General features: G+C 40.3%; 1 protein-coding gene across 10 annotated transcripts in view; it reads left to right on the top strand.

The window, feature by feature from the left end:
• The window catches only part of IPCEF1 (interaction protein for cytohesin exchange factors 1), a 171,829-nt gene that overhangs the window by 143,789 nt on the left and 12,993 nt on the right, over positions 1-15,047 (top strand). The gene's annotated exons all lie outside the window — the stretch shown is intronic.

Here is a 15,047-nt window from a genome sequence, read left to right as displayed (position 1 = left end):
AGAGGCAGCTGCATGTACTTCAGAGGGCATCACTAGAACTTTAAAACCAAAAGAGAGTACAGCTTATGTGTTAAAAAAAGAAAAAAAAATCATTTTAAATCTTAGCAAAAGAAAGAGTTACTGGAGTGTAGAAATGAAGAGTGTGAGCCTTAATGTTGTTGTTCAGTCTCCAAGTTGTGTCCGATTCTTTGCGACCCCTTGGACCACAGTGCGCCAGGCTTCACTGTCCTCCACTGTCTCCCAGAGTTTCCTCAAGTTCATGTCCATTGAGTTGGTGATGCTATCTGATACTTCTTAATACTCCATGGTAATTGGTCCTTATCTTTTATCCAGACTAACTTTAAAAAAATGATTAGTTTTCAATCATGACTGCTTGTTCCTGACAGTTTATGCCTTATTCTTTCCACTGTCAGACAAGCTTACCTGCTAAAAGATACTTAAAAATGAGAAAATGATGAGTTGACTGGCTAAATTTCCAGCATCGCCAGCCATGGTGGTCTGATGGTGTAAATGACTGCTTCACCCTCTCTCCCAGGTTCATCAGGGACAATTCTTTAAGTTCTCAAATTTTTATATGTACCCTATTAATTTGATATTTTGTATCAGAGTAATTTTGGAGAAAGAAGAGGCACCCCACTCCAGTATTCTTCCCTGAAGAATTCCATGGACAGAGGAGACTGGTGGGCTACAGTCCATGGGGTTGCAAAGAATTGGACATGACTGAAGCAACTTAACCTAGCACAGCACATCAGAATAATTTAGGCCAAGGATTAGAACTCTACAGACCTTGGTGTGTGTGTGTGTGTGTGTGTGTGTGTGTGTGTGTGTACAGCATCTATTTGGATTCTTAGACCGGGAACTCATTCTCCAAGTCACAACAGTTGTCAACACGCCCTATGGCCTTATCTGAAGATGCTTCACACAGTTGAATTACCTGCTGGGCCCCTGATGACATTATATTTTCAGGAGAGCTTGAGAATAGGCTATTTTATTTTGTCAATTTATTTAGTTTCTGGCCATACTTCTGAGGCATGTGGGATCTTATTTCCCTGACTTCACTTGTGACTCAGATGTTAAAGAATCTGCATGCAGTACAGGAAACTAGCATTTAATCCCTGAGTTGGGAAGATCCCCTGGAGAAGAGAATGGCAACCCACTCCAGTATTCTTGCCTGGAGAGTTCCATGGATAGAGGAGCCTGATGGGCTACAGTCCAGGGGGTCGCAAAGAGTCAGACACGACTGAGTGACTAACACTTTCACTTTTAGGGATCGAACCCATACTCCCTCCATTGGAAGTTTGGAGTCTTAATCATTGGGAAGTCCCCATCTGATGGCATTTTTATTGGATACCCTTAATTAATGCTAATGATCTACTTTACATTAGTAAATAAAGTTATTGCCAAAATAACCTGCCTCTAGAGGTGAACGAGGTTGGGTAGGGGGAGAATGGAAATAGCACCACTGATGAGTAAGGGGATATGGGTTAATATTGGACTGTACAGGATAGAAGGCAGGAGACTCAGGCTGGCCTCAGCTTGGGGAGGTGCTGTCATATGAAGGTACTGGGCTTAATTTGGAAGTTCAAAATTGATATAAGTTTTGAGGCCAATGGTTCACGTAAAAAGGAAATAATTTTCAGTTCAACATTAGAAACTGTTTAACATTGAGAATTGTTCAAAACTGAACAGGCTCCTTGGAAAGTAATGTGTTCCTCATCACTGAAGGTGTTTACTCTTTCTGAAACAACCATTTTCATTGGGTATTAATTGCATATTATGTGTTGATTACAATTTTTGGCCTTATGAAGATATACTAAAGAGGGAATATAAGGATCTTGAACTAGATTGCCTCTAATGTGATATTTAGAAGATCCTTCCAGATACAGGATAGGTGGAACTAAAAAAAAAAATGAAAAGGACCATATTTACTCTTTCCTGTTACCAACTCTTACTTTAATCATTGGACCATTGGTAGGACTAGTTTCATGCACGCACAAACAAGTTTGCACACATGCACACACACACAGCATCTAGGATGAGCATGGCTTCAGAAGCAAATGAGAACAAAATTCCATTCTCGTTCATTCTCAAGAGGTAACTCTGCAGATTGAGTTTTCCTTTAGGATGAATGATTTGATAGTCACAGGAAGATGCCTGCAGTTCTTGTCCGTGTCTAATGTCATTCTGGGCATGTATGCTGCAGAGCCTGGCTGAGTACCAACAGGTTTTTTAATCTCCAAAGGAAGAAACCAGGTATTTTAACATTTTGAGTTAGGTGCAGAGTGACAATTGAAGTCTGTATGCTTCTTCAAACAGCTCCACACAAAGGTATTCCTTTGGGTAGAAAGGAAGAGAAAATAAAACTATTTTTCCCCTCATTGATTTGTTGGCATTTGCCATATGGTACAGAATGTTTGCTGATGCTTTTCTCCTGCTGCTGGGGATTTGGTCAAATTCCCAGCAGAGTTAAACCACAGAAAGTCATTGCTATGGAAACAGCAACCCAGTTTTTGCTTGCGTTTGCGATGACATGTTGAGTAATCAGGTTGCGTATTTGTGTGTGTATGTGTGTGTGTGTGTGTTTTACATGTGTGTTTGTGTGTTGGAAAAGAGGTAGCTTTTCATTTTTCTGACTTCTAAAAATTATTATTTTTTATCTTCAAATTAAAAAAGAAAAGTGCTAAAAGTCCTGCGTCTGAAATATGGTTCAGGATGCTTTTATTAACATGACAGGGATTGAAGTTTCAACAAGGTCTATGATAGAAGTTAGGATTTTAGATTAAGTCCCAGTCTCAAGATGTGTTTGCTGGAGAAAGAGGCTTTTATCCTAGAAAAGATTCTTAAAGGTTAATAACAGCCCAGAAATAAGCAGACAGCATATATTATAGCTTTCTTTTTATTTAGACAATGAGAGAAATATTTTACAGTTGGTATGCAATTAAAACTGTAGTTGCTAGAATTTTATACTGAAGTTAAACCCTTTTAGACATCTTCTTCCACAGAGTAAGCTAGTTAAACAATACATGGTGTTAATTGCATCCTGTTGCCTTTCCACGTTGGTAGATCCAGAGGTCTTCAGACTCTTCACTGAGTCTTTCCACAAAGCAAAGCAGGGAAAGAGATGATGAGGTTAATGGAATGTTCCTGTCAGCTCAGTTTTACTCTGTCCTGTTTCTTTTCTTTTATGAAAGGTTATTTGGCCTGTGACTCATGCCTGTGTGATGATGACTCACATTGTATTTTTCTGCTTATATTATGTCGACAGTGTGAGACAGTTATACTTACTCCATGAATGAAGTCCCATACCCTGGATGCTGACAAGCTGAATAATCAGTAATAAGTGCGTGTGCTAAGTTGCGTCTGACTCTGTGGTCCCATAAACTGTAGCCTGCCAGGCTCCTCTGTTCGTGGGATTCTCCAGGCAAGAACACTGAGTGGGTTGCCATGGCCTCCTCAATCAGTAATAAGACTAATACCCAATTTATGCAAATAAATTGTTAAGTAGAAGTACAGCAAGATTGAATGTGGGAAGCATTTTGAATAGATTGCATTTTTAATGAAGATATACACATAACTAGAGGATGCATGACACCCAGGAAAGTGACATAAATGAGCCAGATTTAGAATTTAGCAATTACCCCAAACCTGACCAAATACCAGTTTTATGTGCATGCTGATGTTTTTTGTCTGCTTAGAGTATGAGCAGATGTAGAAATTTTTTGTGTTCTGCATTAACTATTTTACCTAATCCAAGGTGCTCTTATGATTGGAAGAATACATTTTAAAAACAAATGGAATCTTTGTTTTAAAAATGTAAAAAGCTAGTTATTAGAATCTTGGGTAATGAGCTCAACCTCAGGTTATTTCTGAAAATCGCTGCCACACAGACAATAATAATAAAACAGAAGAACAGCAAACACTAAGGGTCTCCCAATGGACTAAGTTTATTCTTATCAATGAAAGCCGTGATACAGTACAGGGGTACTGAGTTATCTTGCTTAATAGAAACATCAAATATCCGTGATAAAATATTAGTAGATATCTGACTGGTAGAGAAGGTAAATCAAATATAGGAAAATATGGGAAACCAAAGTAAAATTAGTCTCAGAGTTACAGAAACACAAGATTATACTTGGTTTACACCCAAATGCTGTCTCTGACTTTCTCTCAATCTGTTTGATTTTTCTCTTATAGAATTTCCTGTACCTGCCATCATTTTTTGAGACCCTGACTTTGCATTCTCCATTTCTGTGCCTTTATTCCTTTGTTGTCTTTGGGGTCCAGCCTACCCTGATAGCTCCTGATGTGAACTGGTTCATTATCCCTAGGTGCCCGGTTCAAACGCCCAAGCAGAGAATCTGATTCTCCAGCCTGTGTCTTAAGTTGCTGACCGGCTTATGAATTTCCTCTCCTAGGACTGAGTGCCCTGTGAGAACAGAATTTAAGGTATAAAACCTGGGCACCTCAGAAGCAGAGGCTTTGGGTGGAGACTTTTCCCTTGGAAGACAGAGTAGAGGGGCCAGGGATCTGAGCCTTGGCCTTGCCAGCTACTATCTTGATGATTATGCATTATCTGACTTGAAATCCTCTTCCTTGAACTTCATTCAAAGACAGTGTGTCAAGTATTTTTATAGCATAAAGCATAGTGTTTAAGGCAATGAGCTTTGGGTCAGAACTTAGACTTGTTTCTTTGTGAATTTGGTCCAAGTTTTTAATCTTTCTGTGTCTTGACATTCTCTCCTTTATACTAGGATTAATAAGACTTCCTTGTAGGGTTGTTACAAAGGTATTAAGATAATGTTGGTATAGTAGTTAACACAGTGCCTGTTACACAGCTGAGAGTTCAGTACATGAAAGCTGTTTCCACCAGCATCAACAAAAGCAGAGATAAATAGTTAATCTGTCTCTAAAATTATACTATACTAATATTCTTGGTTAGTAGTATCCTTATGAGTAAGATAAGTTGTCCAGATTTATCTTAGTTGCATAAAGTAAATTTGTGTCATTATGATTCTAAATTTGACTGTCATTATGTAGAGTTGTCAGAATCATTAATTAGAGGACGCCTATAAAATGCTTTTAATCTCTTTGCATCAGGTGCTATTGTCGTGTCCAATTCTTTGAAGCCCCGTGGACTATATAGCCTTCCAGGCTCCTCTGTCCATGGGATTCTCCAGGCAAGAATACTGGAGTGGGTTGCCATTTCCTTCTCCAGGGGATCTTCCTGACCCAGGCATTGAACCCACATCTACATTTGGAGCAGGATTCTTTACCACTGAGCCACCAGGGAAGCTTGTCAGGTGCTAAAGTGAACGACATTTGTAAAGTCTTAAAGTCTGAATGTCCAAATGACTGTGTAGTTATATCTTCTCTTGGTAACAAATAACTTCCATAGTCTCTCTTTTCTCAAGTACTTAGAACACTGCATATGAAACAGGAAATACTGTTTTCTACGTAAACTTTTTCAAATGTTTCATATTTAGGAATGACTATCTTCCTTGGGAGAGCATTTAGATTTTTCCAACCTCAAAAAGTTTTCCTTTCAAATTCTGACGTGAAATATGGCGTGTGAATTTCCCTCTTGTCTCCTAAAGTCGGCTTTTATGTTCTGAACAGAAAATAAAAAGCCCACAGTCTAGAAAGCACAAGGAAGCACCAAAAATAAGATAGTGGGGGAGGCCAAGTTGACAGTACAGCATTTAAAGAGATAATCTTCATACAGTGTTCTCGACAACCAAATTCCAGACTTACTGGAGCGTGTGTGTCCCGTCAGAAGCACACAATAGGCTGAGTACGTGGGAGGTAGCAAGAGAGGAGCGTGTGCATTTGGCATCATCTTGGAAAGGAAGGAACTAGTAACCATTAGTTAGAAGCGTTGTTTTGTCTTTTGCTCATGTCAACAAAGACCTTGTTAAAAAAAAATACCATCCCTTTCTTGAGTCTAAATCATTAGATTATTAACCTAAGTTTGGAGAATGTTTTATGTCTGACCCCTTCAGACATTCTGAGCGAGTCTAACAGAAGTAAAAGGTCGCTAACATTGACCTCAAATTCCTACCAATTCAATGTGTGAGATACTGATGCTTTAGAGCAAGGATTCTGGGAATCTGGGATCCTCCTTTGAGCAAGCCAGATTTTTTTTTTGTTTTTTAAATTAAGCTATGGTGCAGAGAAAGAGATGCTGCTTTCTGGATGAGTCTCAACTTTCTGGTTGTAATTTCAGCCCCTTTCTCTTCCAATGAACTGAGACAGGTTCTGTGTGACTAGCTGTTGGGAAGCAACCCAGCCTTGCTACTCAATGGATGTCCAGGGACCAGCCATTCTGACATCACTGAGGAGCTCGTTAAAAATTTAAATCTCAGTGCCTGCTGCCCTGGACTGAATCAGAAGCCGCATTTTAACAAGATCCCTAGGTGATTGCTTATTAAAGTTGGAGGAAACTCATCGAGAATTGCAGAGGCCTGCACAGCGTGGAACTGAACTCTTGTTCCTAATTTTGCATCGATTTACATTTTGGAAAGATTGCGTGCTGTTTTTCAAGAATCTCTACATTTTTTCTCATCTGTAATATAAAAATAGTTTTCATCTTCCTCGGCAAGGAACTTGTGAGGCTTGATGAGATAGACTACAGTGTGCCAAATGAGAAGAAGGAAATTAAAGTCCTGTTATTTTATGTAAGAAGACTAAAATATGCACTTGAGAGGAAGGAGAGCAATTGCATGGGAAACACTTGATTGTCAGACAAAATTCATTTTATTTTGCCACAGAAGACAAAGGAGGTGAAGAATGAACTTGGCTTCTGTTTACAGTGGGAGAGAGACCAAATGCCTTTCCTGCCAATCATTTTTTGTTATTTTGCTCTTTTTATAATCTGGTAAAATAAGGGAATAATCTAGTGTTTTCTAATATGAAATTAGAATTTAGAAAAGTATTTGCATTAAAGAAAAGATGAAAAGGAGATTAAAAAAATGTCACTTTATTGAAAAACCTTTGAAAGGTGTGGAGGTAGCCCTGTAAGGTTAGCCAACCACTGCATTTAAAGAGATAGTCTTCATGTAATGATTAGCAAGGACTTTCATTTCTGCTTTGAGGTCAGGTGCAAGCTGTCTTTGATATGCTTGTACCCTTTGGGTCCTTTTTTGTCCTATGCTCCTACTGATCATCTCATCTGCTTCCATTTTTATAAGATTTTCTGTTTATGGTCCTGTGAAGACCTAGGCTCCAGCCATTAGCAACAGTAAAATAAGGTTGGGTCACTGGTCTTACCCCTGAATATCTAGTAATATGTTGTGTATTCCACAGATTATTATGCTTATTTTAAGCAATCGGGGTGTTTTCTTGACTCTTAACGACATCATTTATTATTTTCTCATCTTTACCTTTGTGAGTGATTCTGGAATCAGGTAATTAGAGGTCAGACATACAGTCTTCAGGTCTCAGGTTTCTTTTGAGGAGGGACGAGGAGATGAGAGGTAGAATGTAATGGTAATTTGAATTCATTTTTCCAGAAGCTTAAAACTTTCTTTGAATATACTCACTCCTTACTACCATCTCCAATTTCTAAATGAACCCCAATGAAAAAGTGTTTGTTTTTTGAATATTGTTTGGTCATATTTTAGGTAAATTGTATTAACTTTTTGTAATGGCAAAAGGTCCACTTTACCTGCGTACTAATTTGAAAGTTCCACTGTTTCTAGGAGGAGCAAGTCACACACACATAGACACTCACACACATCCTCATGGGTAGTGCCCTGAAGTTTAATTTAGAGAAGGAAATGTGGGGGGGAGAGGGAGATAATCTGTGATTTTTTTTAACTTGAAGGTAATATAGATTCATAAAAATATATTAAATAATATAAGATTATCCAAATAAGCCATCTTCTTTTTCATTTAAGGAATGTACTTTATGCCATGCTATTCCAAGCTCCTAAAGCTTATTTTCATCCTTACTGATTTACTGTCTGTCAAATTAGATATAAGATCTTATAATCATTTTGCTCTGACATAATCACAAATGAACGTGCTAGTCAAAAATAATTATATTTTCTATCACAGTCTTTAGTAGCACAACTGAGCATCTTGGTGCACACAGAGAAAGTAATCATTCTGTTTATTTTTGTTCTATACTTATTTTGCTGATTTCTTAGGGTTTGTTAAATATATATTACTTTAAAAATACTGTGGTATTAGAAGCTATGTGAAAGTGTTAGTCACTCAGTCTTGTCTGACTCTTCGCAACTCCATGGACTGTAGCCCACCAGGCTCCTCTATCCATGGAATTCTCCAGGCAAGAATACTGGAGTGGGTAGCCAGTCCCTTCTTTAGGGCATCTTCCCGATCCAGGGATGATTGACCTGGGTCTCCTTCATTGCAGGCAAATCCTTTACTGTCACCAGGGAAGCCATATATCCAGACTTTGTTTGAAGTAGAGTCCTGCCTGCCTATCTGTAAAAAAAGATGTATAAAATTATTGTGATCTTGTGGGACTGAAAACTCGTGGAGTCCTCAATGCTAACATTACCCTCTAGGAGTCATATGTCTTTTAATTTCAATTTCTTAATACTTTCGAATGTCTCCAGCTTAACTCCAGGACTGTTACCAAGCTTAGAATTTTTCCTATGCAAACATCATCAGATATGATAATCTTATTAAAGCCAGTTGAGTTCAGTTCAGTTGCTCAGTCGTGTCCGACTCTTTGCGACTCCATGAATCATAGCACGCCAGGCCTCCCTGTCCATCACCAACTCCCGGAGTTCACTCAGACTCAAGTCCATCAAATCAGTGATGCCATCCAGCCATCTCATCCTCTGTTGTCCCCTTTTCCTCCTGCGCCCAATCCCTCCCAGCATCAGAGTCTTTTCCAGTGAGTCAACTCTTGGCATGAGGTGGCCAAAGTACTGCAGTTTCAGCTTTAGCATCATTCCTTCCAAAGAAATCCCAGGGCTGATCTCCTTCAGAATGGACTGGTTGGATCTCCTTGCAGTCCAAAGGACTCTCAAAAGTCTTCTCCAACACCACAGTTCAAAAGCATCAATTCTTCGGTGCTCAGCTTTCTTCACAGTCCAACTCTCATATCCATACATGACTACTGGAAAAACCATAGCCTTAAGATGGACCTCTGTTGGCAAAGTAATGTCTCTGCTTTTGAATATGCTGTCTAGGTTGGTCATAACTTTTCTTCCAAGGAGTAAGCGTCTTTTAATTTCATGGCTGCAGGCACCATCTGCTGTGATTTTGGAGCCCCCCAAAATGAAATCTGACGCTATTTCCACTGTTTCCCCATCTATTTCCCATGAAGTGATGGGACCAGATGCCATGATCTTAGTTTTCTGAATGTTGAGCTTTAAGCCAACTTTTTCACTCTCCGCTTTTAGTTTCATCAAGAGGCTTTTTAGTTCCTCTTCACTTTCTGCCATACGTGTGGTGTCACCTGCATATCTGAGGTGATTGATATTTCTCCCGGCAATCTTGATTCCAGCTTATGCTTCTTCCAGCCCAGCATTTCTCATGATGTACTCTGCAGAGAAGTTAAATAAGCAGGGTGGCAATATACAGCCTTGATGTACTCCTTTTCCTATTTGGAAACAGTCTGTTGTTCCATGTCCAGTCCTAACTGTTGCTTCCTGACATGCATACAGATTTCTCAAGAGGCAGGTCAGGGTCTGGTATTCCCATCTCTCTCAGAATTTTCCACAGTTTATTGTGATCCACATAGTCAAAGGCTTTGGTATAGTCAAGAAAGCAGAAATAGACGTTTTTCTAGAACTCTCTTACTTTTTCGATGATCCAGCAGATGTTGGCAATTTGATCTCTGGTTCCTCTCCTTTTTCTAAAACCAGCTTGAACATCAGGGAGTTCACGGTTCACATATTGCTGAAGCCTGGCTTGGAGAATTTTGAACATTACTTCACTAGCGTATGAGATGAGTGCAATTGTGTGGTAGTTTGAGCATTCTTTGGCATTGCCTTTCTTTGGGATTGGAATGAAAACTGACTTTTTCCAGTTCTGTGGCCACTGCTGAGTTCTCCAAATTTGCTGGCATATTGAGTGCAGCACTTTCACAGCATCATCTTTCAGGATTTGAAATAGCTCCACTGGAATTCCATCACTTCCACTAGCTTTGTTCATAGTGATGCTCTAAGGCTCACTTGACTTCACATTCCAGGATGTCTGGCTCTAGGTGAGTGATCACACCATCACAATTATCTGGGTCGTGAAGATCTTTTTTGTACAGTTCTTCTGTGTATTCTTGCCACCTCTTAATATCTTCTTCTTCTGTTAGGTCCATACCATTTCTGTCCTTTATTGAGCCCATCTTTGCATGAAATATTCCCTTGATATCTCTAATTTTCTTAAAGAGATCTCTAGTCTTTCCCATTCTGTTGTTTGCCTGTATTTCTTTGCATTGATCTCTGAGGAAGGCTTTCTTATCTCTTCTTGCTAGTCTTTGGAACGCTGCATTCAGATGCTTATATCTTTCCTTTTCTCCTTTGCTTTTTGCTTCTCTTCTTTTCACAGCTATTTGTAAGGCCTCCCCAGACAGCCATTTTGCTTTTTTGCATTTCTTTTCCATGGGGATGGTCCTGATGCCTGTCTCCTGTACAATGTCATGAACCTCTGTCCATAGTTCATCAGGTACTCTATCAGATCTAGTCCTTTAAATCTATTTCTCACTTCCACTGTATAATCATACGGGATTTGATTTAGGTCATACCTGAATGGTCTAGTGGTTTTCTCTACTTTCTTCAATTTAAGTGTGAATTTGGCAATAAGGAGTTCATAATCTGAGCCACAGTCAGCTCCTGGTCTTGTTTTTGCTGACTGTATAGAGTTTCTCCATCTTTGGCTGCAAAGAATATAATCAATCTGATTTTGGTGTTGACCATCTGGTGATGTCCATGTGTAGAGTCTTCTCTTGTGTTGTGGGCAGAGGGTGTTTGCTATGACCAGTGCATGTTCTTGGCAAAACTCTATTAGCCTTTGCCCTGCTTCATTCCATACTCCAAGGCCAAATTTGCCTGTTACTCCAGGTGTTTCTTGACTTCCTACTTTGCATTCCAGTCCCCCATAATGAAAAGGACATCTTTTTGGGTGTTAGTTCTAAAAGGTCTTGTAGGTCTTCATAGAACCATTCAACTTCAGCTTCTTCAGCATTACTAGTTGGGGCATAGAGTTGGATTACTGTGATACTGAATGGTTTGCCTTGGAAATGAACAGAGATCACTCTTTCGTTTTTGAGATTGCATCTAAGTACTGCATTTTGGACTCTTTTGTTGACCATGATGGTTACTCCATTTCTTTTAAGGGATTCCTGCCCGCAGTAGTAGATATAATGGTCATCTGAGTTAAATTCACCCATTCCAGTCCATTTTAGTTCACTGATTCCTAGAATGTCAACGTTCACTCTTGCCATCTCTTGTTTGACCACTTCCAATTTGCCTTGATTCATGGACCTGACATTCCAGGTTCCTATGCAATATTGCTCTTTACAGCAATGCCCTTGCTTCTATCACCAGTCACATCCACAACTGGGTATTGTTTTTGCTTTGGCTCCATCCCCTCATTGTTTCTGGAGTTATTTCTCCACTCTTCTCCCATAGCATATTGGGCACCTACTGACCTGGGAAGTTCCTCTTTCAGTATCCTATCATTTTGCCTTTTCATACTGTTCATGGGGTTCTCAAGGCAAGAATACTGAAGTGGTTTGCCATTCCCTTCTCCAGTGGACCACATTCTGTCAGACCTCTCCCCCGTGACCCGCCCATCTTGGGTGGCTCCACACGGCATGGCTTAGTTTCATTGAGTTAGACAAGGCTGTGGTCCTAGTTTATTGTGATTGACTAGTTTTCTGTGATTATGGTTTCAGTGTGTCTGCCCTCTGATGCCCTCTTGCAACACATACTGTCTTACTTGGGTTTCTCTTACCTTGGACTTGGGGTATCTCTTCACGGTTGTTCCAGCAAACTGTAACTGCTGCTCCTTACCTTGGACAAGGGGTATCTCCTCACCGCTGCCCCTCCTGACCTTGAACATGGAATAGCTCCTCTAGGCCCTCCTGCGCCCTTGCAGCTACCACTCCTCGGACGTGGGGCAGCTCCTCACGGCTGCCGCTCCTGACCTCGGACATGGGGCAGCTCCTCTCGGCCACGCTCTCTGCGCTGGTTGCAGCCACCCGCGCTTTATTGAGATGTATTTCACGTATGCATGCTTGTTCAGTTGCTCAGTTGTGTCTGACTCTTTGCAACCACATGGACTGTAGCCCACCAGGCTCTTCTGTTCATGAAAATTTTCAGGCAAGAATACTGAAGTGGGTTGCCATTTCCTTCTCCAGGGGATCTTCCTGACCTTGGGACTGAAACTGTGTCTCTTGCATCTTCTCATTGGCAGGTGGCTTCTTAAGCATACCATAAAATTCACACATAAAAAACAGTGCAGTGGTTTTTAGTATATTCATAGAGTTGTGCAACTCCACAATCCACTGTGAAGTGTGGATCACACCACACACAGGAAAACCCCATACACATTAGCTGTCATTCCTGCTTGTCCCCTCAGCCCCAGGCAACCACTAATCTACTTTCTGTCTCGGTGGATTTGTTTGTTCTGGAAATTTTATTATAAATGGACAGTACGGTATGTGCCTTTTGTGACTGGCTCCTTTTACTTCAAAGAATGTTTTGCAGTTCATCCATGTTTTAGTGCGTGTTAGTACTTCATTTCTTTGAACGACTAATACTCCATTCCATGCATGGACCATATTGCAGCAATTGATGAACATTTATTTACACTGTTCCACCTTTTGTTTGTGTCTTTCATGACATTCATGCACAAGTTTTGTGTTAATGTATGTTTTTGATTTTTTGAAGACGTAGTTAGAAATGGAATGATGGGTCATATGGTGGCTCACAGTAAAGAATCTATTTGCAATGCCGGAGACACAGGAGACATGGGTTTGATCCCTGGATCAGGAAGATCCCCTGGAGGAGGGCATGGCAACCCATTCAGATATTCTTGCCTGGAGAATCCTGTGGACAGAAGAGCCTGGTGGGCTACAGTCCATAGGGTTGCAAAGAGTCAGACATGACTGAAGTCTGACACACACACATGGTAAATCTACAGTTAGAATTTTGAGAAACTACCAGATTGTTTCCTAAAGTGGGGTCCATTTTACATTCCCATCAAGGACTTTAATGTTCTGGTTTCTCCACACTTATGTCCTTTTTGATTTAGCTATCCTGGTGAGTGTAAAATAGTATCTCATTGTGGTTTTGATTTGCATTTCTTAGCTGAAACTCCAGTACTTTGGCCACCTCATGCGAAGAGTTGACTCATTGGAAAAGACTTTGATGCTGGGAGGGATTGGGGGCAGGAGGAGAAGGGGACGACAGAGGATGAGATGGCTGGATGGTATCACGGACTCGATGGACGTGAGTTTGAGTGAACTCCGGGGATTGGTGATGGACAGGGAGGCCTGGCGTGCTGCAATTCATGGGGTTGCAAAGAGTTGGACATGACTGAGCGACTGAACTGAACTGAACTGAACTGAATGACCAATGATATTGAGCCTCTTTTCATGTGCTTATTGACAAAAGCCTATTTTTGATATCTGCACCAACTGAGGCAAAAAGTCTGTTTTCGAATGTAGTTTTAAATATTTTCCCCTTTTTTTGATATTTTTTTGATAGAAAACAAAGAAGTTTATTGACCATTACTATAATTTAATTGCAAAGTTAACCCAACATCTTTTCTTTCCATTTCATGAAAGAGTACTATGCATGCTTATGGACTTTCTGGTAGTAGAAGGGGGAAAAACATTGCGTAAAGACACTTAATCTTACAAGAGTAAACTGTGAAGGAAATGAGTGTGCTTAATTTTGATGCTCCTAGACTACTATTGTATGATTTTTTTTATCCCCTTTGGAGAGACTGTTTTTTAGTTCTCCTAAGGCCACGCTTTCTATATGATCCTTTGTCAATCTTGTTTTCAGGACAGGAACCAAATCGCATAGGTTCCTGCATGTGTAGAAAAAACTAAGGACTGCACGATAGAAAAAAGTCTTATTGTCTATCTTTCCCAAGACTTTTCAGAGACCAAAGTGAATAAAGGACTGAAGTTCTTAGTAAGAAATTAAAGCAGCGGCAGGCGATGATTTTCTTTGAGTACGTTTCTATATTATTTGAGACTCTTTCAGTTGCATATGACTGAAAACAACATCCAGAATATCTTAACAAAGGTAATGGATTGGCTCCCAGGAGCTCAGATGACACTAACAGTATCACCAAGATCCATGTCTCCATTGTATCCTATGGATTGGCTCCATTTTCATGACTCTTGGCATGATTCCTGGAATCTTCCAGGTCATATCATCACATCACTCAGTTTAGGAAAACAAGGAGATTAATTCCCTGATACTTCAAACCGAAGTCTCAGAACTGAGTCTCTTTGGCCCCGTGGGCCTGATCTGAGACCCACGTGCATCCCTAGATCAGACTGTGGCTAGCACGATGGGACTGCCTAAACATATAGGGTCCCCCTGGATACCGGGTAGAGTTGCTTCACTGGCAGCATTTGGGCTGAGGCTGGCGAGGTGTGGTTAAGGAAGAGAATGGGGGTGTGTGGCATGAGAAATGATTATTATCTGCTCAAAGCCACAGACCACAAGCAGATTCCTTCTTTCAAAGGGTGGTTCTAGGAAGGAAATTTAAAAGAGATCCGGGACAATGGTTCTCATTATTTAGGGTGTATATTGGTTTGCAAAGGTTTTCCTCTCCCACCATTGTATTTGAGAAGCAGAGAACTTGTTTGGTTTCATATGTTCACAGGCGGAGGGGAATTTTTCCCTAGGATGAGTCTTCCCCTGAGGCCCACTAATCTCTGATTTAGATGATATTTGGATGAGACTTAGAATTGACTTAGAGTTTGAGACTTAAAGTTGATGTTGGAATGGGTTAAGACTTTTGGCAATGTTAGGATGAATGAATGTATTTTGCCTGTGAGAGGGACATGAATTTTGGGAGGCTACAGGGTATATACTTCTCACGTAGTGCAA

Source organism: Ovis aries, chromosome 8 (assembly GCF_016772045.2).
Source record: "Ovis aries strain OAR_USU_Benz2616 breed Rambouillet chromosome 8, ARS-UI_Ramb_v3.0, whole genome shotgun sequence".
Lineage (NCBI taxonomy): Eukaryota > Metazoa > Chordata > Mammalia > Artiodactyla > Bovidae > Ovis > Ovis aries.
The sequence above is the reverse complement of the archived record's forward strand: the minus strand, read 5'-3'. Positions and strand labels throughout refer to the sequence as shown.